Raw genomic sequence first — 20,927 nt, 5'->3', positions numbered from 1 at the left:
TGTGTGAGAGTATGTGTATGTGTGTGAGTGAGTGTGTGTGTGAGTGTGTGTGAGTGTGGGTGTATGTGTGTGAGTGTGAGTGTGTGTGTGTGAGAATGTGTGAGTGTGTGTGTGTGAGTGTGTGTGTGAGAGAGTGTGTGTGTGTGTATGTATGTGTTTTTGTGTGAGTGTGAGTATGTGTGTGAGTGTGTGTGTGAGAGTATGTGTGTGTGAGTGTGTATATGTATATAAGTGTGTGTGTGTGAGTGTGACCATGTGTGAGTGTGTGTGTGCGTGAGTGGGTGTTTATGCATGTCTGTGTGTGAGTGTTTATGTATGTGTGTGAGTCTTTGTGTGAGTGTGTGCGAGTGTGTCTTAGTGTGTGTGTGTTTGTATGTGTGTGTATGTGCGTGAGTGTGAGTGTGTATGTTTGTATATGTGTGTGTGTGAGTGTGACCATGTGTGAGTGTGTGTGTGCATGAGTGTGTGTGACCATGTGTGATTGTGTGTGTGTGAGAGTATGGGTGTATGTATGTGAGTGTGAGTGTGTGTGTGTGTGTGAGAGTGTGTGAGTGTGTGTGTGTGTGAGAGTGTGTGTGTGTGTATCTGTGAGAGTATGTTTGTGAGCGTGTGTGTGTTTGTATGAGAGTATGTGTGTGTGTGTATATGAGTGTGTGTATGTGTGTGTGTGTGAGTGTGTATGTGTGAGTGTGTGTGTCTGTGTGAGTGTGTGTGTTTTTATGCATGAGTGTGTGTATGTGCAAGTGTGTTTATAGGTGTGAGTGTGTATGACTGTGTGTGTGTATATGTGTTTGGATGTGTGTGTGTGTGTGAGTGTGAACGTGTGTGTGCATGTATGTGTGTGAGTGTGTGTGTGAGAGTGTGTATGTGTGTGAGTGTGTATGTGTGTATATGTGTGAGTGTGATGATGTGTGGGAGTGTGTGTTGGTGTGAGTATGAGTTTGTGAGTGTGAGTTTGTGTGAGTGTGGGTGTATGTGTGTGAGTGTGTGTGTGTGAGTGTGGGTGTATGTGTGTGAGTGATTGTGTGAGTGTGTGTGTGTGTGTGAGTGTGTGTGAGTGTGGGTGTATGTGTGTGAGTGTGTGTGTGTGAGTGTGAGTGTGTGTGTCAGAGTGTGTCTATGTGTGTGAGTGTGTATGTGTGATTGTGTGTGTGGGTGAGTGTGTGTGTTATGTGTGTGTGTGTATGTGTGAGTGCGTGTATGTGTGTGTGTGAGTGTGTGTGAGTGTGTATGAGTGTGATTGTGTGAGTGTGTGTGTTTGTATGTGTGTATGAGAGTGTGTGAGTGTGTGTGAGTGTGAGAGTTTGTGTGTGTGACTGTGTGTGAGTGTGTGCATGAGAGGGTGTGTGCATGTGAAAGGATGTGCGTGTGAGTAAGTGTGTGTGTGTGAGAGTGTCTGTGTATGTGTGTGTATGTGTATGTGTGTGTGAATGTGTGTGTGAGTGTGTGTGAGAGAGTGTATGTGTGTATGTGTGTGTATGTGTGAGTGTGAGAATGTGTGTGTGTATGACAGTAAGTGTGTGTGGGTGTGTATGTGAGTGTGAGTGTGTGTGTGAGTGTGTGCGCGTGAGTATGTGTGTGAGAGAGTTTGTGTGTGTATGTGTGAGTGTGTATGTGTGCGAGTGTGCGTGAGTGTGACTGTGTGTGTGAATGTGTGTGTGAATGTTTGTGTTTCTGTGTGTATGAGTGTGTCAGTGTATGTGTGAGAGGGTGTTTTTGTGAGTGTGTGTGTATATGTGTGTGAGTGTGTGAGTGTATGTGAGTGTATGTGTGTGAGTGTGTGTGAGTGTGAGTTTGTGTGTGTGTCTGTATGTGCGTGAGTGTGAGAGTAAGATTGTGTGTGTATATGTGTGTGAGTGTGAGTGTATGTGTGTGTGTCTGCATGAGTGTATGTGTGTGAGTGTGAGTGTGTGTGAGTGTGAGTCTGTGTGTGAGTGTGTGTGTGTTTATGTGTGTGAGTGTGAGTGTGTGTGTGAGTGTGTATGTGTGTGTGAGTGTATGTGTGTGTGTGAGAGTGTGTGTGAGTGTGTGTGTATATGTGAGTGAGTATGTGAGTGTATGTGTGTGAGTGAGTGTGAGTGTGAGTGTGTGTGTTTATGTGTGTGTGTGTGTGTAAGTCTGTGGGTGAGTGTGTGCAAGTGTGTCTGAGTGTGAGTGTGTGTTTGTATGTGTGTGTATGTGTGTGAGTGTGAGTGTGTATGTGTGTTTATTTGTGTGTGTAAGTGTGACCATGTGTGAGTGTGTGTGTGCGTGAGTGTGTGTGACTGTTTGTGAGTGTGTGTGTGAAAGAGTGTGGGTATATGTGTGTGAGTGTGAGTGTGTGTGTTTGTGAGTGTGAGTGTGAATGTGTGAGAGAGAGTGTGTGTGAGTGTGTATGTGTTATTGTGTGAGTGTGTGAGAGTATGTGTGTGAGTGTGTGTGAGTGTGTGTGTGAGAGTATGTGTGTGTGAGTGTGAGTGATTTTATGTGTATATGTGTGAGTGTGTCCATGTGTGATTGCGTGTGTGCGTGAGTGTGTGTGACCGTGTGTGTGTGTGTGTGTGTGTGTTTATGTGAGTGGGTGTGTGAGTGTGTGTGTGTTTATGTGTGTGTGTGTGTGTGTGTGAGTGTTTGTGTATGTGTGTGAGTGTGAGCGTGTGTGTGAGAGTGTGTGTGTATGTTTGTGAGTGTGAGTGTGTATGTGTGCATGTGAGTGTGACCATGTGTGAGTGTGTGTGCATGAGTGTGTGACCGTGTGTGAGTGTGTGTGTGGGTGTATGTGTGTGAGTGTGAGTGTGAGTGTGTGTGTGTGAGAGTGTGTGAGTGTGTGTGTGAGAGTGTGTGTGTGAGAGAGAGAGTGTGTGAGTGTGTATGTGTTTTTGTGTGAGTGTGTGAGAGTATGTGTGTGAGTGTGTGTGAGTGTTTGTGTACGTGTTAGTCTGTGTGTGTGTGTCTGAGTGTGAGTGTGTGTTTGTATGCGTGTGTATGTGTGTGAGTGTGAGCGTGTGTGTGTGTGTATGTGTGCGAGTGTGTGTGTTTGAGTGTGACTGTGTGTGTGTGAGTGAGAGTGTGTGAATGTTTGTGTGTGTGTGTGTATGAGTGTATGAGTGTGTGTGTGAGTGTGTATGTGTGTGTGAGTGTATGTGTGTGAGTGTGTGTGTATATGTGTGTGAGTGTGTGAGTGTATGTGTGTGAGTGTGTGTGAGTGTGAGTTTGTGTGTGTGTGTGAGTATGTGAGTGTGAGTATGTGTGAGTGTATGTGTGTGAGTGTGTGAGTGTTTGTGTATGTGTGTGAGTCTGTGTGTGAGTGTTTGTGAGAGTGTCTGAGTGTGCGTGTGTGTTTGTATGTGTGTGTATGTGTGTGAGTGTGAGCATGTGTGTGTGAGTGTGTGTGTATGTGTGTGAGTGTTAGTGTGTATGTTTGTATATGTGTGTGTGTGAGTGTGACCATGTGTGAGTGTGTGAGTGTGTGAGTGTGAGTGTGTGTGTGAGTGTGTGTGTATGTGAGAGTGTCTGAATGCGTGTGTGTGTGTGTGTGTGTGTGTGTGGATGTGTGTGTGAGTGTATGTGAGTGAGTGTGGGAGCGTGTGTGAGGGTGTGTGTATATGTTTGTGAGTGTATGTGTGTGAGTGTGTGTGAGTGTGAGTTTGTGTGTGTGTGAGTGTGAGTGTGTATGTGTGAGTGTATATGTGTGAGTGTGAGTGTGTGTGTGAGTGTTTGTGTATGTGTGTCTGTGTGTGAGTGTGTGTGAGTGTGTCTGAGTGCGCGTGTGTGTATGTATGTGTGTGAGTGTGAGTGTGTATGTGTGTATATGTGTGTGTGTGTGAGTGTGACCATGTGTGAGTGTGTGTGCATGAGTGTGTGTGACCATGTGTGAGTGTGTGTGTGTGTGTGTGAGTGTGACCATGTGTGAGTGTGTGTGTGCGTGAGTGTGTGTGACTGTGTGTGAGTGTGTGTGTGAGTGTGTGTGTGTTTATGTGACTGTGTGTGTGTGTGTGTATGTGTGAGTGTGAGAATGTGTGTGTGTGACAGTAAGTGTGTGTGGGTGTGTATGTGAGTGTGAGTGTGTGTGTGAGCGTGTGTGTGTGAGTATGTGTGTGAGAGAGTTTGTGTGTGTATGTGTGAGTGTGTATGTGTGTGAGTGTGTGTGAGTGTGATTGTGTGTGTGAATGTGAGTGTGTGAATGTTTGTGTTTGTGTGTGTGTGAGTGCATGAGTGTGTGTGTGTATGTGTGTGTCAGTGTATGTGTGAGACGATGTTTGTGTGAGTGTGTGTGTATATGTGTGTGAGTGTGTGCTTGAGTGTGTGTGAGTTTGTGTGTGTCTGAGTAAGTGTATGCATGTGAGTGTGAGAGTGTGAGTGGGTGTGTCTACATGTGTGAGTGTTTGAGTGTATGTGTGTGAGTGTGTGTGTGAGTGCATGTGTGCGAGTGATTGTGTGAGTGAGTGTGTGAGTGTGTGCATGTGAGTGTGGGTGTGAGTGTGAGTGTGTGTGTGTGTCAGATTGTGTCTATGTGTGTGAGTGTATGTGTGATTGTGCGTGAGTGTGTGTTTGTGTGTGTGTATGTGTGAGTGTGTGTATATGTGTGTGTGTGTGAGTGTGTATGAGTGTGGTTGTGTGAGTGTGTGTGTTTGTATGTATGTATGAGAGTGTGTGAGTGTGTGAGTGTGTGTGAGTGTGAGAGTATATGTGTGTGACTGTGTGTGAGTGTGTGCGTGAGAGAGTGTGTGCATTTGAAAGGATGTGTGTGTGAGTAAGTGTGTGTGTGTGAGTGTCTGTGTATGTGTGTGTATATGTATGTGTGTTTGAATGTGTGTGTGTGAGTATGTGTGTGAGAGAGTGTATGTGTGTATGTGTGTGTATGTGTGAGTGTGAGAATGTGTGTGTGTGACAGTAAGTGTGTGTGGGTGTGTATGTGAGTGTGAGTGTGTGTGTGAGTGGGTGTGTGTGTGAGTGTGTGTGAGTGTGATTGTGTGTGTGAGTGTGAGTGCGTGAATGTTTGTGTTTGTGTGTGTGTGTATGTGTGTCAGTGTATGTGTGAGAGGGTGTTTGTGTGAGTGTGTGTGTATATGTGTGTGAGTGTGTGAGTGTGTGTGTGTGAGTTTGTGTGTGTGTGAGTGTGAGTTTGTGTGTGTGTGAGTGTGTGTATGTGTGTGAGTGTGAGAGTGTGAGTGTGTGTGTATATGTGTGTGAGTGTGTGGGTGTATGTGTGTGTGTGTATGTGTGAGTGTATGTGTGTTAGTGTGAGTGTGAGTGTGAGTGTGTGTGTTTATGTGTGTGTGTGAGTGTAAGTGTGTGTGTGATTGTGTATGTGTGTGTGAGTGTATGTGTGTGTGTGTGAGAATGTGTGTAAGTGTGTGTGTATATGTGTGTTAGTGTGTGAGTGTATGTGTGTGTGTGTGTTTGTTTATGTGTGTGAGTCTGTGTGTGAGTGTGTGCGAATGTGTCTGAGTGTGAGTGTGTGTTTGTATATGTGTATGTGTGTGAGTGTGAGTGTGTATGTGTGTATATATGTGTGTGTGAGTGTGACCATGTGTGAGTGTGTGTGTGCGTGAGTGTGTGTGACCATGTGTGATTGTGTGTGTGTGAGTGTGGGTGTATGTATGTGAGTGTGAGTGTGTGTGTGTGTGTGTGAGTGTGTGTGAGTGTGTGTGTGTGTGAGTGTGAGTGTGTGAGTGTGTGTGTGTTTATGTGAGTGGGTGTGTGTGTGTGTATGTGTGTGAGTGTGTGTGTGTGTGTGTTTATGTGTGTGTGCGTTTGAGTGTTTGTGTAAGTGTGTGAGTCTGTGTGTGAGTGTGTCTGAGTGTGTCTGAGTGTGAGTGTGTGTTTGTATGTGTGTGTATGTGAGCGTGTGTGTGTGAGTTTGTGTGTATGTGTGCGAGTTTGTGTGTGTGAGTGTGACTGTGTGTGTGAGTGTGTATGTGTGTGTGAGTGTATGTGTGTGAGTGTATGTGTGTGAGTGTGAATTTGTGTGTGTGTGAGTGTGTGATTGTGAGTGTGTATGGGTGAGTGTATGTGTGCGAGTGTGAGAGTGTGTATGTGTGTGAGTGTGTGAGTGTGTGTGTGTTAATGTGTGTGTGTGTGAGAGTGTTTGTGTATATGTGTGAGTCTGTGTGTGAGTGTGTGTGTGTGTCTGAGTGTGCGTGTGTGTTTGTATGTGTGTGTATGTGTGTGTGTGAGCATGTGTGTGTGAGTGTGTGTGTATGTGTGGGAGTGTGAGTGTGTATGTGTGTATATGTGTATGTGTGAGTGTGTGTGAGTGTGTGTTTGTATGTGTGTGTATGTGTGTGTGTAAGCGTGTGTGTGAGTGTGTGTGTATGTGTGTGAGTTTGTGTGTGTGAGTGTGACTGTGTGTGTGAGTGTGTATGTGTGTGTGAGTGTATGTGTGTGAGTGTGTGAGTGTATGTGTGTGAGTGTGAGTTTGTGTGTGTGTGAGTGTGTGTAACCATGTGTGAGTCTGTGTGTGAGTGTGTGAGTGTGAGTGTGAGTGTGTGTGAGTGTGGGTGTATGTGTTTGAGTGTGAGTATGTGTGTGTGTGAGTCTGTGTGTGAGTGTGTGTGAGTGTGCATGTGTGTTTGTATGTGTGTGTATGTGTGTGAGTGTGAGCATGTGTGTGTGAGTGTGTGTGTATGTGTGTGAGTGTGAGTGTGTATGTGTGTATATGTGTGAGTGTGAGTGTGACCATGTGTGAGAGTATGTGCGCGTGAGTGTGTGTGACCATGTGTGAGTGTGTGTGTGAGTGTGTGAGAGTGTGTGTGAGTGTGTGTGTGTGTGAGAGAGAGTGTGTGTGAGTGTGTATGTGTTTTTGTGTGTGTGCGAGAGTACGTGTGTGAGAAAGAGTGTGTGTGTGTGAGTATGTGTGTGTTTGTGAGTGTGTATATGTGTATATGTGTGAGTGTGTGAGTGTGACAATGTGTGAGTGTGTGTTTGCGTGAGTGTGTGTGACTGTGTGTGAGTGTGTGTGTGTGTGAGTGTGTGAGTGTGTGTGTGTTTATGTGAATGGGTGTTTGAGTGTGTGTGTATGTGTGTGAGTGTGTGAGTGTGTGTGTGTTTATGTGTGTGTGTGTTTGAGTGTTTAGTATGTGTGTGAGTCTGTCTGTGAGTCAGTGTGTGTTAGTGTGGGTGTTAGTGTGCATGTGTTAGTATATGTGTGTGTTTTTGTGGGTGTGTGTATTAGTGTGTTTGTGTGTGTTAGTGCTTGTGTGAGTTAATGTGTGTTACTGTGTGTGTTATTGGGTGTGTTAGTGTTTGTGTGAGTTAGTGTGTGTTAGTGTGTCTGCTAGTGTGAGTGTGTTAGTGTGTGCGTTAGTGTATGTGAGTGTTGGTGTGCATGTGTGTTAGAGTGTGTGTGTTAGTGAGTGTGTGTGTGTTGGTGTGTGTGGTTAGTGTATGAGTGTTAGTGTGTGTTAGTGTGTGTGTGGTGGTGTGTGTGGGTGATAGTGTGTGTGTTAGTGTGTGTGTTATTGTGTCCCTTTGTGTGTGTATGAGTGTGTGTGAGGGTGTGTTTGTGTGTATGTGTGTGTGTGAGTGTGTGTGTGTTAATGTGTGTGTGTGTGAGTGTGTTTGTGTATATGTGTGAGTCTGTGTGTGAGTGTGTGTGTGTGTCTGAGTGTGCGTGTGTGTTTGTATGTGTGTGTATGTGTGTGTGTGAGCATGTGTGTGTGAGTGTGTGTGTATGTGTTGGAGTGTGAGTGTGTATGTGTGTATATGTATGTGTGTGAGTGTGTGTGAGTGTGTGTTTGTATGTGTGTGTATGTGTGTGTGTAAGCGTGTGTGTGAGTGTGTGTGTATGTGTGTGAGTTTGTGTGTGTGAGTGTGACTGTGTGTGTGAGTGTGTATGTGTGTGTGAGTGTATGTGTGTGAGTGTGTGAGTGTATGTGTGTGAGTGTGAGTTTGTGTGTGTGTGAGTGTGTGTAACCATGTGTGAGTCTGTGTGTGAGTGTGTGAGTGTGAGTGTGAGTGTGTGTGAGTGTGGGTGTATGTGTTTGAGTGTGAGTATGTGTGTGTGTGAGTCTGTGTGTGAGTGTGTGTGAGTGTGCATGTGTGTTTGTATGTGTGTGTATGTGTGTGAGTGTGAGCATGTGTGTGTGAGTGTGTGTGTATGTGTGTGAGTGTGAGTGTGTATGTGTGTATATGTGTGAGTGTGAGTGTGACCATGTGTGAGAGTATGTGCGCGTGAGTGTGTGTGACCATGTGTGAGTGTGTGTGTGAGTGTGTGAGAGTGTGTGTGAGTGTGTGTGTGTGTGAGAGAGAGTGTGTGTGAGTGTGTATGTGTTTTTGTGTGTGTGCGAGAGTACGTGTGTGAGAAAGAGTGTGTGTGTGTGTGAGTATGTGTGTGTTTGTGAGTGTGTATATGTGTATATGTGTGAGTGTGTGAGTGTGACAATGTGTGAGTGTGTGTTTGCGTGAGTGTGTGTGACTGTGTGTGAGTGTATGTGTGTGAGTGTGAGTTTGTGTGTGTGTGAGTGTGTGTAACCATGTGTGAGTCTGTGTGTGAGTGTGTGAGTGTGAGTGTGAGTGTGTGTGAGTGTGGGTGTATGTGTTTGAGTGTGAGTATGTGTGTGTGTGAGTCTGTGTGTGAGTGTGCATGTGTGTTTGTATGTGTGTTTGTATGTGTGTGTATGTGTGTGAGTGTGAGCATGTGTGTGTGAGTGTGTGTGTATGTGTGTGAGTGTGAGTGTGTATGTGTGTATATGTGTGAGTGTGAGTGTGACCATGTGTGAGAGTATGTGCGCGTGAGTGTGTGTGACCATGTGTGAGTGTGTGTGTGAGTGTGTGAGAGTGTGTGTGAGTGTGTGTGTGTGTGAGAGAGAGTGTGTGTGAGTGTGTATGTGTTTTTGTGTGTGTGCGAGAGTACGTGTGTGAGAAAGAGTGTGTGTGTGTGTGAGTATGTGTGTGTTTGTGAGTGTGTATATGTGTATATGTGTGAGTGTGTGAGTGTGACAATGTGTGAGTGTGTGTTTGCGTGAGTGTGTGTGACTGTGTGTGAGTGTGTGTGTGTGTGAGTGTGTGAGTGTGTGTGTGTTTATGTGAGTGGGTGTTTGAGTGTGTGTGTATGTGTGTGAGTGTGTGAGTGTGTGTGTGTTTATGTGTGTGTGTGTTTGAGTGTTTAGTATGTGTGTGAGTCTGTCTGTGAGTCTGTGTGTGTTAGTGTGGGTGTTAGTGTGCATGTGTTAGTATATGTGTGTGTTTTTGTGGGTGTGTGTATTAGTGTGTTTGTGTGTGTTAGTGCTTGTGTGAGTTAATGTGTGTTACTGTGTGTGTTATTGGGTGTGTTAGTGTTTGTGTGAGTTAGTGTGTGTTAGTGTGTCTGCTAGTGTGAGTGTGTTAGTGTGTGCGTTAGTGTATGTGAGTGTTGGTGTGCATGTGTGTTAGAGTGTGTGTGTTAGTGAGTGTGTGTGTGTTGGTGTGTGTGGTTAGTGTATGAGTGTTAGTGTGTGTTAGTGTGTGTGTGGTGGTGTGTGTGGGTGATAGTGTGTGTGTTAGTGTGTGTTAGTGTGTGTGTTATTGTGTCCCTTTGTGTGTGTATGAGTGTGTGTGAGGGTGTGTTTGTGTGTATGTGTGTGAGTGTGAGTGTGTATGTGTGAGTGTGTGTGTGAGTATGTGAGTGTGTGAGTGTGAGTGTGTGTGAGTGTGGGTGTATTTGTGTGAGTGTGTGTGTGTGTGAGAGTGTGAGTGTGTGTGTTTGAGTGTGTGTGTGTGTGAGAGAGAGTGTGTGAGTGTGTGTTTTTGTGTGTGTGTGAGAGTATGTGTGTGAGTGTGTGTGTGAGTGTGTATATGTGTGAGTGTGTGAGTGTGACCGTGTGTGTGTGTGTGTGTTAGTGTGTGTGTGTTAGTGTATGAGTGTCAGTGTGTGTTAGTGTGTGTGTGTTAGTGTGTGTGTGTGCTAGTGTGTGTGTTAGTGTGTGTTAGTGTGTGTGTCTGTTAGTGTGTGTGTGCGAGTGTGTTAGTGTGTGTGTGTCTGTGTGTGTGTGTCAGTGTGCCTGTGTGAGTGTGCGTTAGTGTGTGTGTTAGTGTGTGTGTTTTAGTGTGCATGTTAGTGCATGTCTGTTATGGTGTGTTACTGTGTGTGTTAATGTGTGTGTTACTTTGTGTGTGTTAGTGTTTGTGCACATTTGTGTGTGTGTGTTAGTGTGTGTGTTAGTGTGTATGTGTTAGTGTGTGTGTGTTAGTGTGCATGTGTGTGTTAGTATGTGTGTTAGTGTACATGTGTGTGTATTAGTGTGTTTGTGTGTGTGTGTTAGTTTGTGTGTTAGTGTGTGTGTTTGTGTGTGTGTGTGTTAATGTGTGTGTTAGTGTGTGTGTATTAGTGTGTGTGTTAGTGTGTGTGAGTGTGTATGTGTGTTAGTGTGTGTGTGTGTTAGTGTGTGTGCGTTTTAGTATGTGTGTCAGTGTGTGTGTTAGTGTGTGTGTTAGTATTTGTGTGTTTGTGTGTGTGTGTTAGTGTGTGTGTTTTAGTGTGTGTGTGTTTATGTGTGTGAGTGTGTGTGTGTGTATATGTGAGTGTGTGTATGTGTGCTTGTGTGTGTGTGAGTGTGAGTTTGTGTGTATGTGTGTGTGACTGTGTGTGAATGTGTGTGTGTGCATATGTGAGTGTGTCAGTGTGTTTGTCTATGTGTGTGTGTGTGTATGTGTATGTGTGTGACTGCGTGTATGTGTGTAAGTGTGAGTGTTTGTGAGTGTGTGTGTATGTGTGTGTGTGTGTGCCTGTGTATGTCTGTGTGTGTGAGTGTGTGTGTGTGTGTGTTAGTGTGTCTGTGTTAGCATGTGTGTAGTTGTTAGTGTGTGTTAGTGTGAGTGTTAGTGTGTGCGTGTGTTAGTGTGTGTGTGTTAGTGTCTGTGTGTGTTAGAGTGTGTGTTAGTGTCTGTGTTTGTGTTAGTGTGTGTGCAAATGTGTTAGTGTGTGTGTTAGTGTGGGTGTATGTTAGTGTGTGTGTCAGTGTTTGTATGAGTTAGTGTGTTAGTGTGTGTGTGTTTGTGTGTGTTAGTATTTATTAGTGTGTATGTGTTAGTGTGTGTTAGTGTGTGTGTTAGTTTGTGTGTGTGTTAGTGTGTGTGTTAGTGTGTATGTATGTTAGTGTGTGTGATAGTGTGTGTATGTGCGTGTTAGTGTGTGTGCAAGTGTATTAGTGTGTGTGTATTAGTGTGTGTATGTTAGTGTGAATGTGTGTTAGAGTGTATGTTAGTGTTTGTGTGAGTTAGTGTGTGTTAGTGTGTCTGTTAGCGTTTGTGTGTGTATGTGTGTGACTGCGTGTGTGTATGTGTGTGAGTGTGCCTGTGTATGTGCTGGTGTGTGTGAGACTGTGTGTGTTAGTGTGTCTGTGTTAGTGTGTGTGTTGGTGTTAGTGTGAGTGTGTCTTAGTGTGTGTGTGTGATAGTTTGTGTGTGCATGTTAGTATGTGTGTTAGTGTGTGCGTGTGTTAGTGTGTGAGTTAGTGTCTGTGTGTGTGTTAGTGTGTGTGTGTGTTAGTGTGTGTGTTAGTGTGTATGTGTTTTTGTGTGTGTGTTAGTAATGAATGTTAGTGTGTGTTAGTGTTTGTGTAAGTGTGTGTGTGTTAGTGTATGTGGGTGATAGTGCATGTGTGTTAGTGTGTGTTAGTGTGCATATGTGTGTGTTAGTGCATATGTTAGTGTGTGTGTGTTAGTGTCTGTGTGTGTGTTAGTGTGTGTACGAATGTGTTAGAGTGTGTGTTGGTGTGGGTGTGTGTTAGCGATTGTGTGAGTTAGTGTGTGTGTTAGTGCGTGTGTGTTAGTGTGTATTCATGTGTGTGTGTTAGTGTCTGTGTGTGTGAGTGTGTGTGTGTTTGTGTGTGTGTGTGTTAGTGTGTGTGTCTGTGTGTGTGTTAGTGTGTGTGTTAGTGTGTGTGTTAGTATTTGTGTGTCTGTGTTAGTGTGTGTGTGTGTGTTTATCTGTGTGATTGTGTATGTGAGTGTGTATGTGAGTGTGTGTATGTGTGCTTGTGTGTGTGTGTGTGAGTGTCTGTGTATGTGTGTGTGACTGTGTGTGTGTATGTGTGTAAGTGTGAGTGTGTGCATATGTGAGTGTGTGAGTGTCTGTGTGTATGTGTATGTATGTGTATGTGTGTGTATGTGTGGAAGTGTGAGTGTGTGTGAGTGTGTGTGTGTGTATGTGTTGGGGGGGCCTGTGTGTGTGTTTGTGTGTGTGAGAGTGTGTGTGTGTTAGTGGGTCTGAATTAGTATGTGTGTAGGTGTTAGTGTGTGTGTATTAGTGTGTGTGTTAGTGTGTGTGTGTATGCGTATGTGTGTGACTGTGTGTGTATGTGTGTAAGTGTGAGTGTGTGTGAGTGTGCGTGTGTATGTGTGTGAGTGTTAGTGTGCGTGTCTTAGTGTGTGTGTGTGTGATAGGGTGTGTGCGTGTTAGTGTGTGTGTTAGTGTGTGCGTGTTTTAGTGTGTGTGTGTTAGTGTCTGTGTGTGTTAGTGTTTGTGTGAATGTGTCAGTGTGTGTGTTAATGTGGGTGTGTGTTAGTGTGTGTGTTAGTGTTTGAGTGAGTTAGTGTATGTGTGTTAGTGTGTGTGTGATAGTGTGTGTATGTGCATGTTAGTGTGTGTGTGTGTGTATTAGTGTGTGTGTGAGTGTTAGTGTGTGTGTTAGTGTTTGCATGAGTTAGTGTGTGTTAGTGTGTGTTAGTGTCTGTGTGTTTCTGTGTGTGTTAGTGTGTGTGTCAGTATGTGTTAATGTGTGTGTGTCAGTGTGTGTGTTAGTGTGTGTGTGTTAGTGTGTGTGCGTTAGTGTATGGGTGTGTTGGTGTGTGTGTGTTAGTGTGTGTGTGTGTGTTAGTGTCTGTGTGTTACTGTGTGAGTTAGTGTGTCTTAGTGTGTGTCTTAGTGTGTGTGTTAGTATGTGTTAGTGTGTGTGTGTCAGTATGTGTTGATGTGTGTGTTAATGTGTGTGTGTTAGTGTGTGTGTGTTAGTGTGTGTGCGTTAGTGTATGTGTGTGTTGGTGTGCGTGTGTTAGTGTGTGTTATTGTGTCAGTTAGTGTGTGCATGTGCATGTTAGTGTGTGTGTTATTGCGTGTGCGAGTGTATTAGTATGTGTGTGATTGTGTGTTTGTGTGTTAGATTGTTTTTGTTAGTGTGTGCGTGCATTAGTGTCTGTGTGTTAGTGTTTGTGTGTGTATTGTTGTGTGTGTGTGTGTTAGTCTGTGTATGTTAGTATGGATGTGTGTTAGAGTGTGTGTTAGTGCTTGTGTGAGTTAGTGTGTGTTACTGTGTGTGTTAGTTTGTGTGTTAGTGTCTGTGTGTTACTGTGTGTGTTAGTGTGTGTTAGTGTGTGTGTGTCAGTATGTGTTAATGTGTATGTGTTAGTGTGTGTGTTAGTGTATGTGTGTGTTGGCATGCGTGTGTTAGTGTGTGTGTTAGTGTGTGTTAGTGTGTGTGTCTGTTAGTGTGTGTGTGTGTGAGTGTGTTAGTGGGTGTGTGTCTGTGTGTTAGTGTCAGTGTGTCTGTGTGAGTGTGCATTAGTGTGTGTGTTTGTGTGTGTTAGTGTGCGTGTTAGTGCATGTCTGTTACGGTGTGTTAGTGTGTGTGTTAGTGTGTGTGTTATTTTGTGTGTGTTAGTGTTTGTGCGCATTTTTGTGTGTGTGTTAGTGAGTATGTGTTAGTGTGTGTGTTAGTGTCTGTGTTTGTGTTAGTGTGTGCGCGAATGTGTTAGTGTGTGTGTTAGTGTGGGTGTATGTTAGTGTGTGTGTCAGTGTTTGTGTGAGTTAGTGTGTTAGTGTGTGTGTGTTAGTGTGTGTGTGTCAGTTTGTGTGTGTGTTAGTGTATGTGTTACTGTGTATATGTGTTAGTGTGTGTTAGTGTGTGTGATAGTTTGTGTATGTACGTGTTAGTGTGTGTGTTAGTGTGTGTGTGTGTTAGTGTGTGTGTGTTAGTGTGTGTGCAAGTGTATTAGTGTGTGTGTGTTAGTGTGTTTATGTTAGTGTGAATGTGTGTTAGAGTGTGTGTTAGTGTTTGTGTGAGTTAGTGTGTGTTAGTGTGTCTGTTAGCGTTTATGTAAGTTAGTGTGTGTTAGTGTGTGTATGTGTGTGACTGTGTGTGTGCATGTGTTTAAGTGTGAGTGTGTGTGTATGTGTGTGAGTGTGCCTGTGTATGTGCTGGTGTGTGTGAGACTGTGTGTGTTAGTGTGTCTGTGTTAGTGTGTGTGTCTTAGTGTGTGTGTGATAGTTTGTGTGTGCATGTTAGTATATGTGTTAGTGTGTGCGTGTGTTAGTGTTTGAGTTAGTGTCTGTGTATGTGTTAGTGTGTGTGCGAATGTGTTAGTGTGTGTGTTAGTGTGGGTGTTAGTGTGCATGTGTTAGTATATGTGTGTGTTTGTGTGTGTGTGTATTAGTGTGTTTGTGTGTGTTAGTGCTTGTGTGAGTTAATGTGTGTTACTGTGTGTGTTAGTGTGTGCGTTAGTGTATGTGTGTGTTGGTGTGCATGTGTGTTAGAGTGTGTGTGTTAGTGAGTGTGTGTGTGTGCGCTGGTGTGTGTGTGTTAGTGTATGAATGTTAGTGTGTGTGTTAGTGTGTGTTAGTGTGTGTGTTATTGTGTCTCTGTATGTGTGTTAGAGTGTGTGTGTTAGTGTGCATGTGTGCGTTAGTATGTGTGTATTAGTGTGTGTGTGTATTAGTGTGTTTGTGTGTGAGTGTTAGTTTGTGTGTTTGTGTATGTGTGTTAGTGTGTGTGTGTTAGTGTGTGTGTTAGTGTATGTGTGTTAGTGTGTGTGTTAGTGTGCCTGTGTGTGTTAGTGTGTGTGTATTAGTGTGTGTGTGTATTAGTGTGTTTGTGTGTGAGTGTTAGTTTGTGTGTTTGTGTGTGTGTGTTAATGTGTGTGTTAGTGTGTGTGTTAGTCTGTGTGTTAGTGTTTGTGTATTAGTGTTTGTGTTAGTGTGTGTGTGAGTGTGTGTGTGTGTTAGTGTGTATGTGTGTTAGTGTGTGTGTGTTTTGGTGTGTGTGTTACAAATGAGTGTTAGTGTGTGTTAGTTTATGTGTTAGTGTGTGTGTGTTAGTGTATGTGGGTGATAGTGTGTGTGTGTTAGTGTATGTTAGTGTGCGTATGTGTGTGTTAGTGCATAAAATAGTGTGTGTGTGATAGTGTCTGGGTGTGTGTTAGTGTGTGTTCGAATGTGTTAGTGTGTGTGTTAGTGTGGGTGTGTGTTAGTGATTGTGTGTGTTAGTGTGTGTGTGTTAGTGCATGTGTGTTAGTGTGTATTTGTGTGTGTGTGTGTTAGTGTCTGTGTGTGTGTTCATGTGTGTGAGTTAGTGTGTGTGCGTGTTAGTGTGTGTGTTTGTGTGTGAGTGTTAGTTTGTGTGTTTGTGTGTGTGTGTTAGTATGTGTGTTAGCGTGTGTGTGTTAGTCTGTGTGTTAGTGTGTATGTGTTTATGTGTGTGAGTGTGTATGTGAGTTTTTGTATGTGTGCTTGTGTGTATGTGTGAGTGTGAGTGTGTGATTGTGTGTGTGTGTGAGTGTGTGTGTATGTGTGTGTGACTGTGTGTGTATGTGTGTGTGTGAGTGTGTGAATATGTGAGTGTGTGAGTGTGTGTGTGTAGGTGTGTGACTGTGTGTGTGTATGTGTGTAAGTGTGAGTGTGTGTGTGTATGTCTGTGAGAGTGCCTGTGTATGTATTAGTGTGTGTGTGTTAGTGTCTGTGTTAGTGTATGTGTGTGTGTATTAGTGTGTTTATGTTTGTGCATTAGTGTGTTTGTTAGTGTGTGTGTGTGTTAATGTGTGTGTGTTAGTCTGTGTGTTTGTGTGTGTGTATTAGTGTGTGTGTTAGTGTGTGTGTTAGTGTGTGTTTGTGTGTGTGTTAGCGTGTGTGTGTTTATGTATGTGAGTGTGTGTGTATGTGAGTGTTTGTTAGTTTGTGTATGTGTGTGTTAGTGAGTGTGTGTGTTAGTTTGTGTGTGTGTTAGTGTATGTGTTAGTGTGTACGTGTGTTAGTGTGTGTGATAGTGTGTGTATGTGCATGTTAATGTGTGTGTGTTAGTGTGTGTGTGTTAGTGTGTGTGTTATTGTGTGTGCGCGAGTATACTATTGTGTGTGTGATAGCGTGTGTGTGTGTTAGATTGATGGTGCTAGTGTGTGCGTGTGTTAGTGTCTGTGTGTTAGTGTGTGTGTGTGTTAGTGTGTGTATGTTAGTGTGGATGTGTGTTAGAGTGTGTGTTAGTGCTTGTGTGAGTTAGTGTGTGTTACTGTTTGGTTAGTGTGTGTGTTAGTATCTGTGTGTTACTGTGTGTGTTAGTGTGTGTTAGTGTGTGTGTGTCAGTTTGTGCTAATGTGTGTGTGTTAGTGTGTGTGCGTTAGTGTGTGTGTGTTAGTGTGCGTGCGTTAGTGTATGTGTGTGTTGGTGTGCATGTGTTAGTGTGTGTGTTAGTGTGTGTGATAGTGTGTGCATGTGCGTGTTAGTGTGTGTGTTAGTGTGTGTGTGTGTTTGTGTGTGTGTGTATGTGAGTGTGTTAGTGTGCATGTGTTAGTGTGTGTGTTTGTGTATTTGTGTGTTGGTGCGCATGTGTTAGTGTGAGTGTGTTAGTGTGTGTGTTTGTTAATGTGTGTATGTTAGTGTGGATGTGTGTTAGAGTGTGTGTTAGTGCTTGTGTGAGTTAGTGTGTGTTAGTGTATGTCTTAGTGTGTGTTAGTGTGTGTGTGTCAGTATGTGTTAATGTGTGTGTGTTAGTGTGTGTGTGTTAGTGTGTGTGTGTTAGTGTGTGTGCGTTAGTGTATGTGTGTGTTGGTGTGCCTGTGTTAGTGTGTGTGTTAGAGTGTGTGATAGTGTGTGCATGTGTGTGTGTGTGTATGTGAGTGTGTTTGTGTGCGTGTGTTAGTGTGTGTGTTAGTGTATGTGTGTGTTGGTGTGCGTGTGTTAGTGTGTGTGTTAGTGTGTGTGTGTGTTAATGTGTGTGTGTTAGTGTGTGTGTGGTAGTGTGTGTGGGTGATAGTGTATGTGTTAGTGTATGTTAGTGTGTGTGTGTTAGTGATTGTATGTTAGTGTGTGTGTGAGTGTGTTAGTGTTAGTGTGTCTGTGTATGTGTGTGTTATTGTGTCTGTGTGTGTGTTAGTGTGTGTTAGTGTGTGTGTTAGTGTGTATGTGTTAGTGTATGTTAGTGTGTGTTTTAGTGATTGTGTGTTAGTGTGTGTGTGTGTGTTAGTGTTAGTGTGTCTGTGTATGTGTGTGTTATTGTGTCTGTGTGTGTTAGTGTGTGTGTGTGTTAGTATGTGTGTGTCAGTATGTGCTAATGTGTGTGTGTTAGCGTGTGTGTGTTAGTGTCTATGTGTTAGTGTGTATGTGTTAGTGTGTATGTGTTAGTGTGTGTGTGTGTTAGTGTGCATGTGTGTGTTAGTATGTTTGTTAGTGTGTGTGTGTATTAGTGTGTTTGTGAGTATGTTAGTGTGTGTTCGTGTGTGTGTGTGTCAGTATGTGTTAATGTGTGTGTGTTAGTGTGTGTGTATGTGAGGGTGTTAGTGTGTGTGTTAGTGTGTGTGTGTTAGCGTGTGTTAGTGTGTATTTGTTAGTATGTGTGTTAGTGTATGTGTGTGTGTATTAGTGTGTTTGTGTGTGTGTTAATGTGTGTATTTGTGTGTGTGTGTTAATGTGTGTGTTTGTGTGTGTGCTAGTCTGTGTATTAGTGTTTGTGTTAGTGTGAGTGAGTTTGTGTGTGTTAGTGTGTGTGTCAGTGTGTGTGTTAGTGTGTGTGTGTTAGCGTGTGTTAGTGTGTGTTAGTATTTGTGTGGTTGTGTGTGAGTGTTAGTGTGTGTGTGTTTATGTGTGTTTATGTGTGTGAGTGTGGGTGTGAGTGTGTATGTGAGTGCTTGTATGTGTGCTTGTGTGTACGTGTGAGTGAGTGTATGATTGTGTGTGCATATGTGAGTGTGTGAGTGTGTGTGTGTATGTGTGTGAGTGTGAGTGTATTCATATGTGAGTGTATGTGTATGTGTGTGTATGTGTATGTGTATAAGTGTGAGGGTGTGTGAGTGTGTGTGTGTATGTGTGTGAGCGGCCTGTGTGTGTTTTTGTGTGTGTAAGAGTGTGTGTGTTATTGTACCTGTGTTAGTATGTGTGTAGGTGTTAGTGCGCGTTTGTCTTAGTGTGTGTATGTGATAGTGTGTGTGCATGTTAGTGTGTGTGTTAGTGTCTGTGTGTGTTATCGTGTGTGCGAATGTGTTAGTGTGTGTGTTAGTGTGGGTGTTTGTTAGTGTGTGTGTTAGTGTTTGTGTGAGTTAGTGTGTTAGTGTGTGTGTGTTAGTGCGTGTGTGTTAGTGTGTAGTGGTGTGTGTTTGTTAGTGTGTGTTAGTGTGTGTGTGTTAGTGAGTGTGTGTGTTAGTTTCTGTGTGTGTTAGTGTATGTGTTAGTGTGTATGTGTGTTAGTGTGTGTGTGTTAGTGTGTGTATGTGCATGTTTGTGTGTGTGTTAGTGTGTGTGTGTGTGTTAGTGTTTGTGTGTTAGTGTGTGTGTGAATGTATTAGCATGTGTGTGATAGTGTGTGTGTGTTAGAGTGTTTGTGTTAGTGTGTGCATGTGTTAGTGTCTGTGTGTGTGTGCATGTGAGTGTGTTAGTGTGTGTGTGTTAGTGTGTGTTTGTGTTAGAGTATGTGTGTTGGTGTGCATGTGTTAGTGTATGTGTAAGTGTGTGTGATAGTGTGTGTGTTTGTGTGTGTGTGTATGTGAGTGTGTTAGTGTGCGTGTGTTAGTGTGTGCGCATTAGTGTATGTGTGTGTTGGTGTGCGTGTGTTAGTGTGTGTATGTTTTGGTGTGTGTGTTAGTAATGAATATTAGTGTGTGTTAGTGTATGTGTTAGTGTGTGTGTGTTAGTGTGTGTGGGTGATAGTGTCTGTGTGTTAGTATGCGTATGTGTGTGTTAGTGTGTGTGTGTTAGTGTCTGTGTGTGTGTTAGTGTGCGCGCGAATGTGTTAGTGTGTGTGTTAGTGTGGGTGTGTGTTAGTGATTGTGTGAGTTAGTGTGTTTGTGTGTGTGTGTTAGTGCATGTGTGTTAGTATGTATTCGTGTGTGTGTGTTAGTGTGTGTTAGTGTGTGTGTGTTAGTGAGTGTGTCTGTTAGTTTCTGTCTGTGTTAGTGTATGTGTTATTGTTTATGTGTGTTAGTGTGTGTGATAGTGTGTGTATGTGCGTGTTTGCGTGTGTGTTAGTGTGTGTGTGATAGTGTGTGTGTGTTAGAGTGTTTGTGTTAGTGTGTGCATGTGTTAGTGAGTGTGTGTTAGTGTGTGTGTGTATGAGTGTGTGTGTTAGTGTGTGTATGTTAGTGTGGATGTGTGTTAGAGTGAGTGTTAGTGCTTGTGTGAGTTAGTGTGTGTTACTATGTGTGTTAGTGTGTGTGTTAGTGTTTGTGTGTGTTAGTGTGTGTTAGTGTGTGTGTGTGTTTGTGTGTGTGTGCATGTGAGTGTGTTAGTGTGTGTGTGTTAGTGTGTGTGTTAATGTATGTGTGTGTTGGTGTGCGTGTGTTAATGTGTGTGTAAGTGTGTGTGCTAGTGTGTGCATGTGCATGTTAATGTGTGTGTGTTAATGTGTGTGTGTTAATGTACGTGCGTGTTGGTGTGCGTGTGTTAGTGTGTGTGTAAGTGTGTGTGATAGTATGTGCATGTGCACGTTAATGTGTGTGTGTTAGTATGTGTGTGTTTGTGTGTGTGTATGCGAATGTGTTAGTGTGCGTGTGTTTGTGTGTGTGCGTTAGTGTATGTGTGTGTTGGTGTGCGTGTGTTAGTGTGTGTCTGTTAATGTCTGTGTGTTAGTGAGTGTGTGTTAATGTGTGTTGGTGTGTGTGTGTTAGTGTATTTTTGTTAGTGGGTGTTAGTGTGTGTTAGTGTGTGTGTGGGTGATAGTGTGTGTGTTAGTGTGTGTTAGTGTGCGTGTGTGTGCGTTAGTGTGTGTGTGTGTGCGAGTGGGTTAGTGTTAGTGTGTCTGTGTATGTGTGTGTTATTGTGTCTGTGTGTCTGTGTTAGTGTGTGTGTGTTAGTGTGTGTGTGTTTGTGTGTGTATGTTAGTGTGGATGTGTGTTAGAGTGTGTGTTAGTGCTTGTGTGAGTTAGTGTGTGTTACTGTGTGTGTTAGTGTTTGTGTGTGTTAGTGTGTGTGTTTGTGTGTGTATGTTAGTGTGGATGTGTGTTAGAGTGTGTGTTAGTGCTTGTGTGAGTTAGTGTGTGTTAGTGTGTGTGTTAGTGTTTGTGTGTGTTAGTGTGTGTTAGTGTGTGTGTGTGTTTGTGTGTGTGTGCATGTGAGTGTGTTAGTGTGTGTGTGTTAGTGTGTGTGTTAATGTATGTGTGTGTTGGTGTGCGTGTGTTAGTGTGTGTGTAAGTGTGTGTGCTAGTGTGTGCATGTGCATGTTAATGTGTGTGTGTTAATGTGTGTGTGTTAATGTACGTGTGTGTTGGTGTGCGTGTGTTAGTGTGTGTGTAAGTGGTGTTTGTGTGTGTATGTGAGTGTGTTAGTGTGTGTGTGTGTGTGTGTGTGTGTTAGTGTCTGTGTGTTAGTGTGTATGTGTTAGTGTGTGTGTGTTAGTGTCTGTGTGTTAGTGTGTATGTGTTAGTGTGTGTGTGTTAGTGTGTATGTGTGTGTTAGTGTGTGTGCGAATGTGTTAGTGTGTGTGTAAGTGTGGGTGTGTGTTAGTGATTGTGTGAGTTAGTGTGTTAGTGTGTGTGTGTTAGTGCATTTGTGTTAGTGTGTATTCGTGTGTGTGTTAGTGTGTGTTAGTGTGTGTTAGTGTGTGTGTTAGTGAGTGTGTGTGTTAGTTTCTGTCTGTGTTAGTGTATGTGTTAGTGTTTATGTGTGTTAGTGTGTGTGATAGTGTGTGTATGTGCGTGTTTGTGTGTGTGCGAGTGTATTAGTGTGTGTGTGATAGTGTGTGTGTGTTAGAGTGTTTGTGTTAGTGTGTGCATGTGTTAGTGTCTGTGTGTTAGTGTGTGTGTATTAGTGTGTGTGTGTATTAGTGTGTGTATGT

Source organism: Carcharodon carcharias, chromosome 2 (assembly GCF_017639515.1).
Source record: "Carcharodon carcharias isolate sCarCar2 chromosome 2, sCarCar2.pri, whole genome shotgun sequence".
Classification (NCBI taxonomy): domain Eukaryota; kingdom Metazoa; phylum Chordata; class Chondrichthyes; order Lamniformes; family Lamnidae; genus Carcharodon; species Carcharodon carcharias.
Note: the sequence above shows the minus strand (reverse complement) of the source record.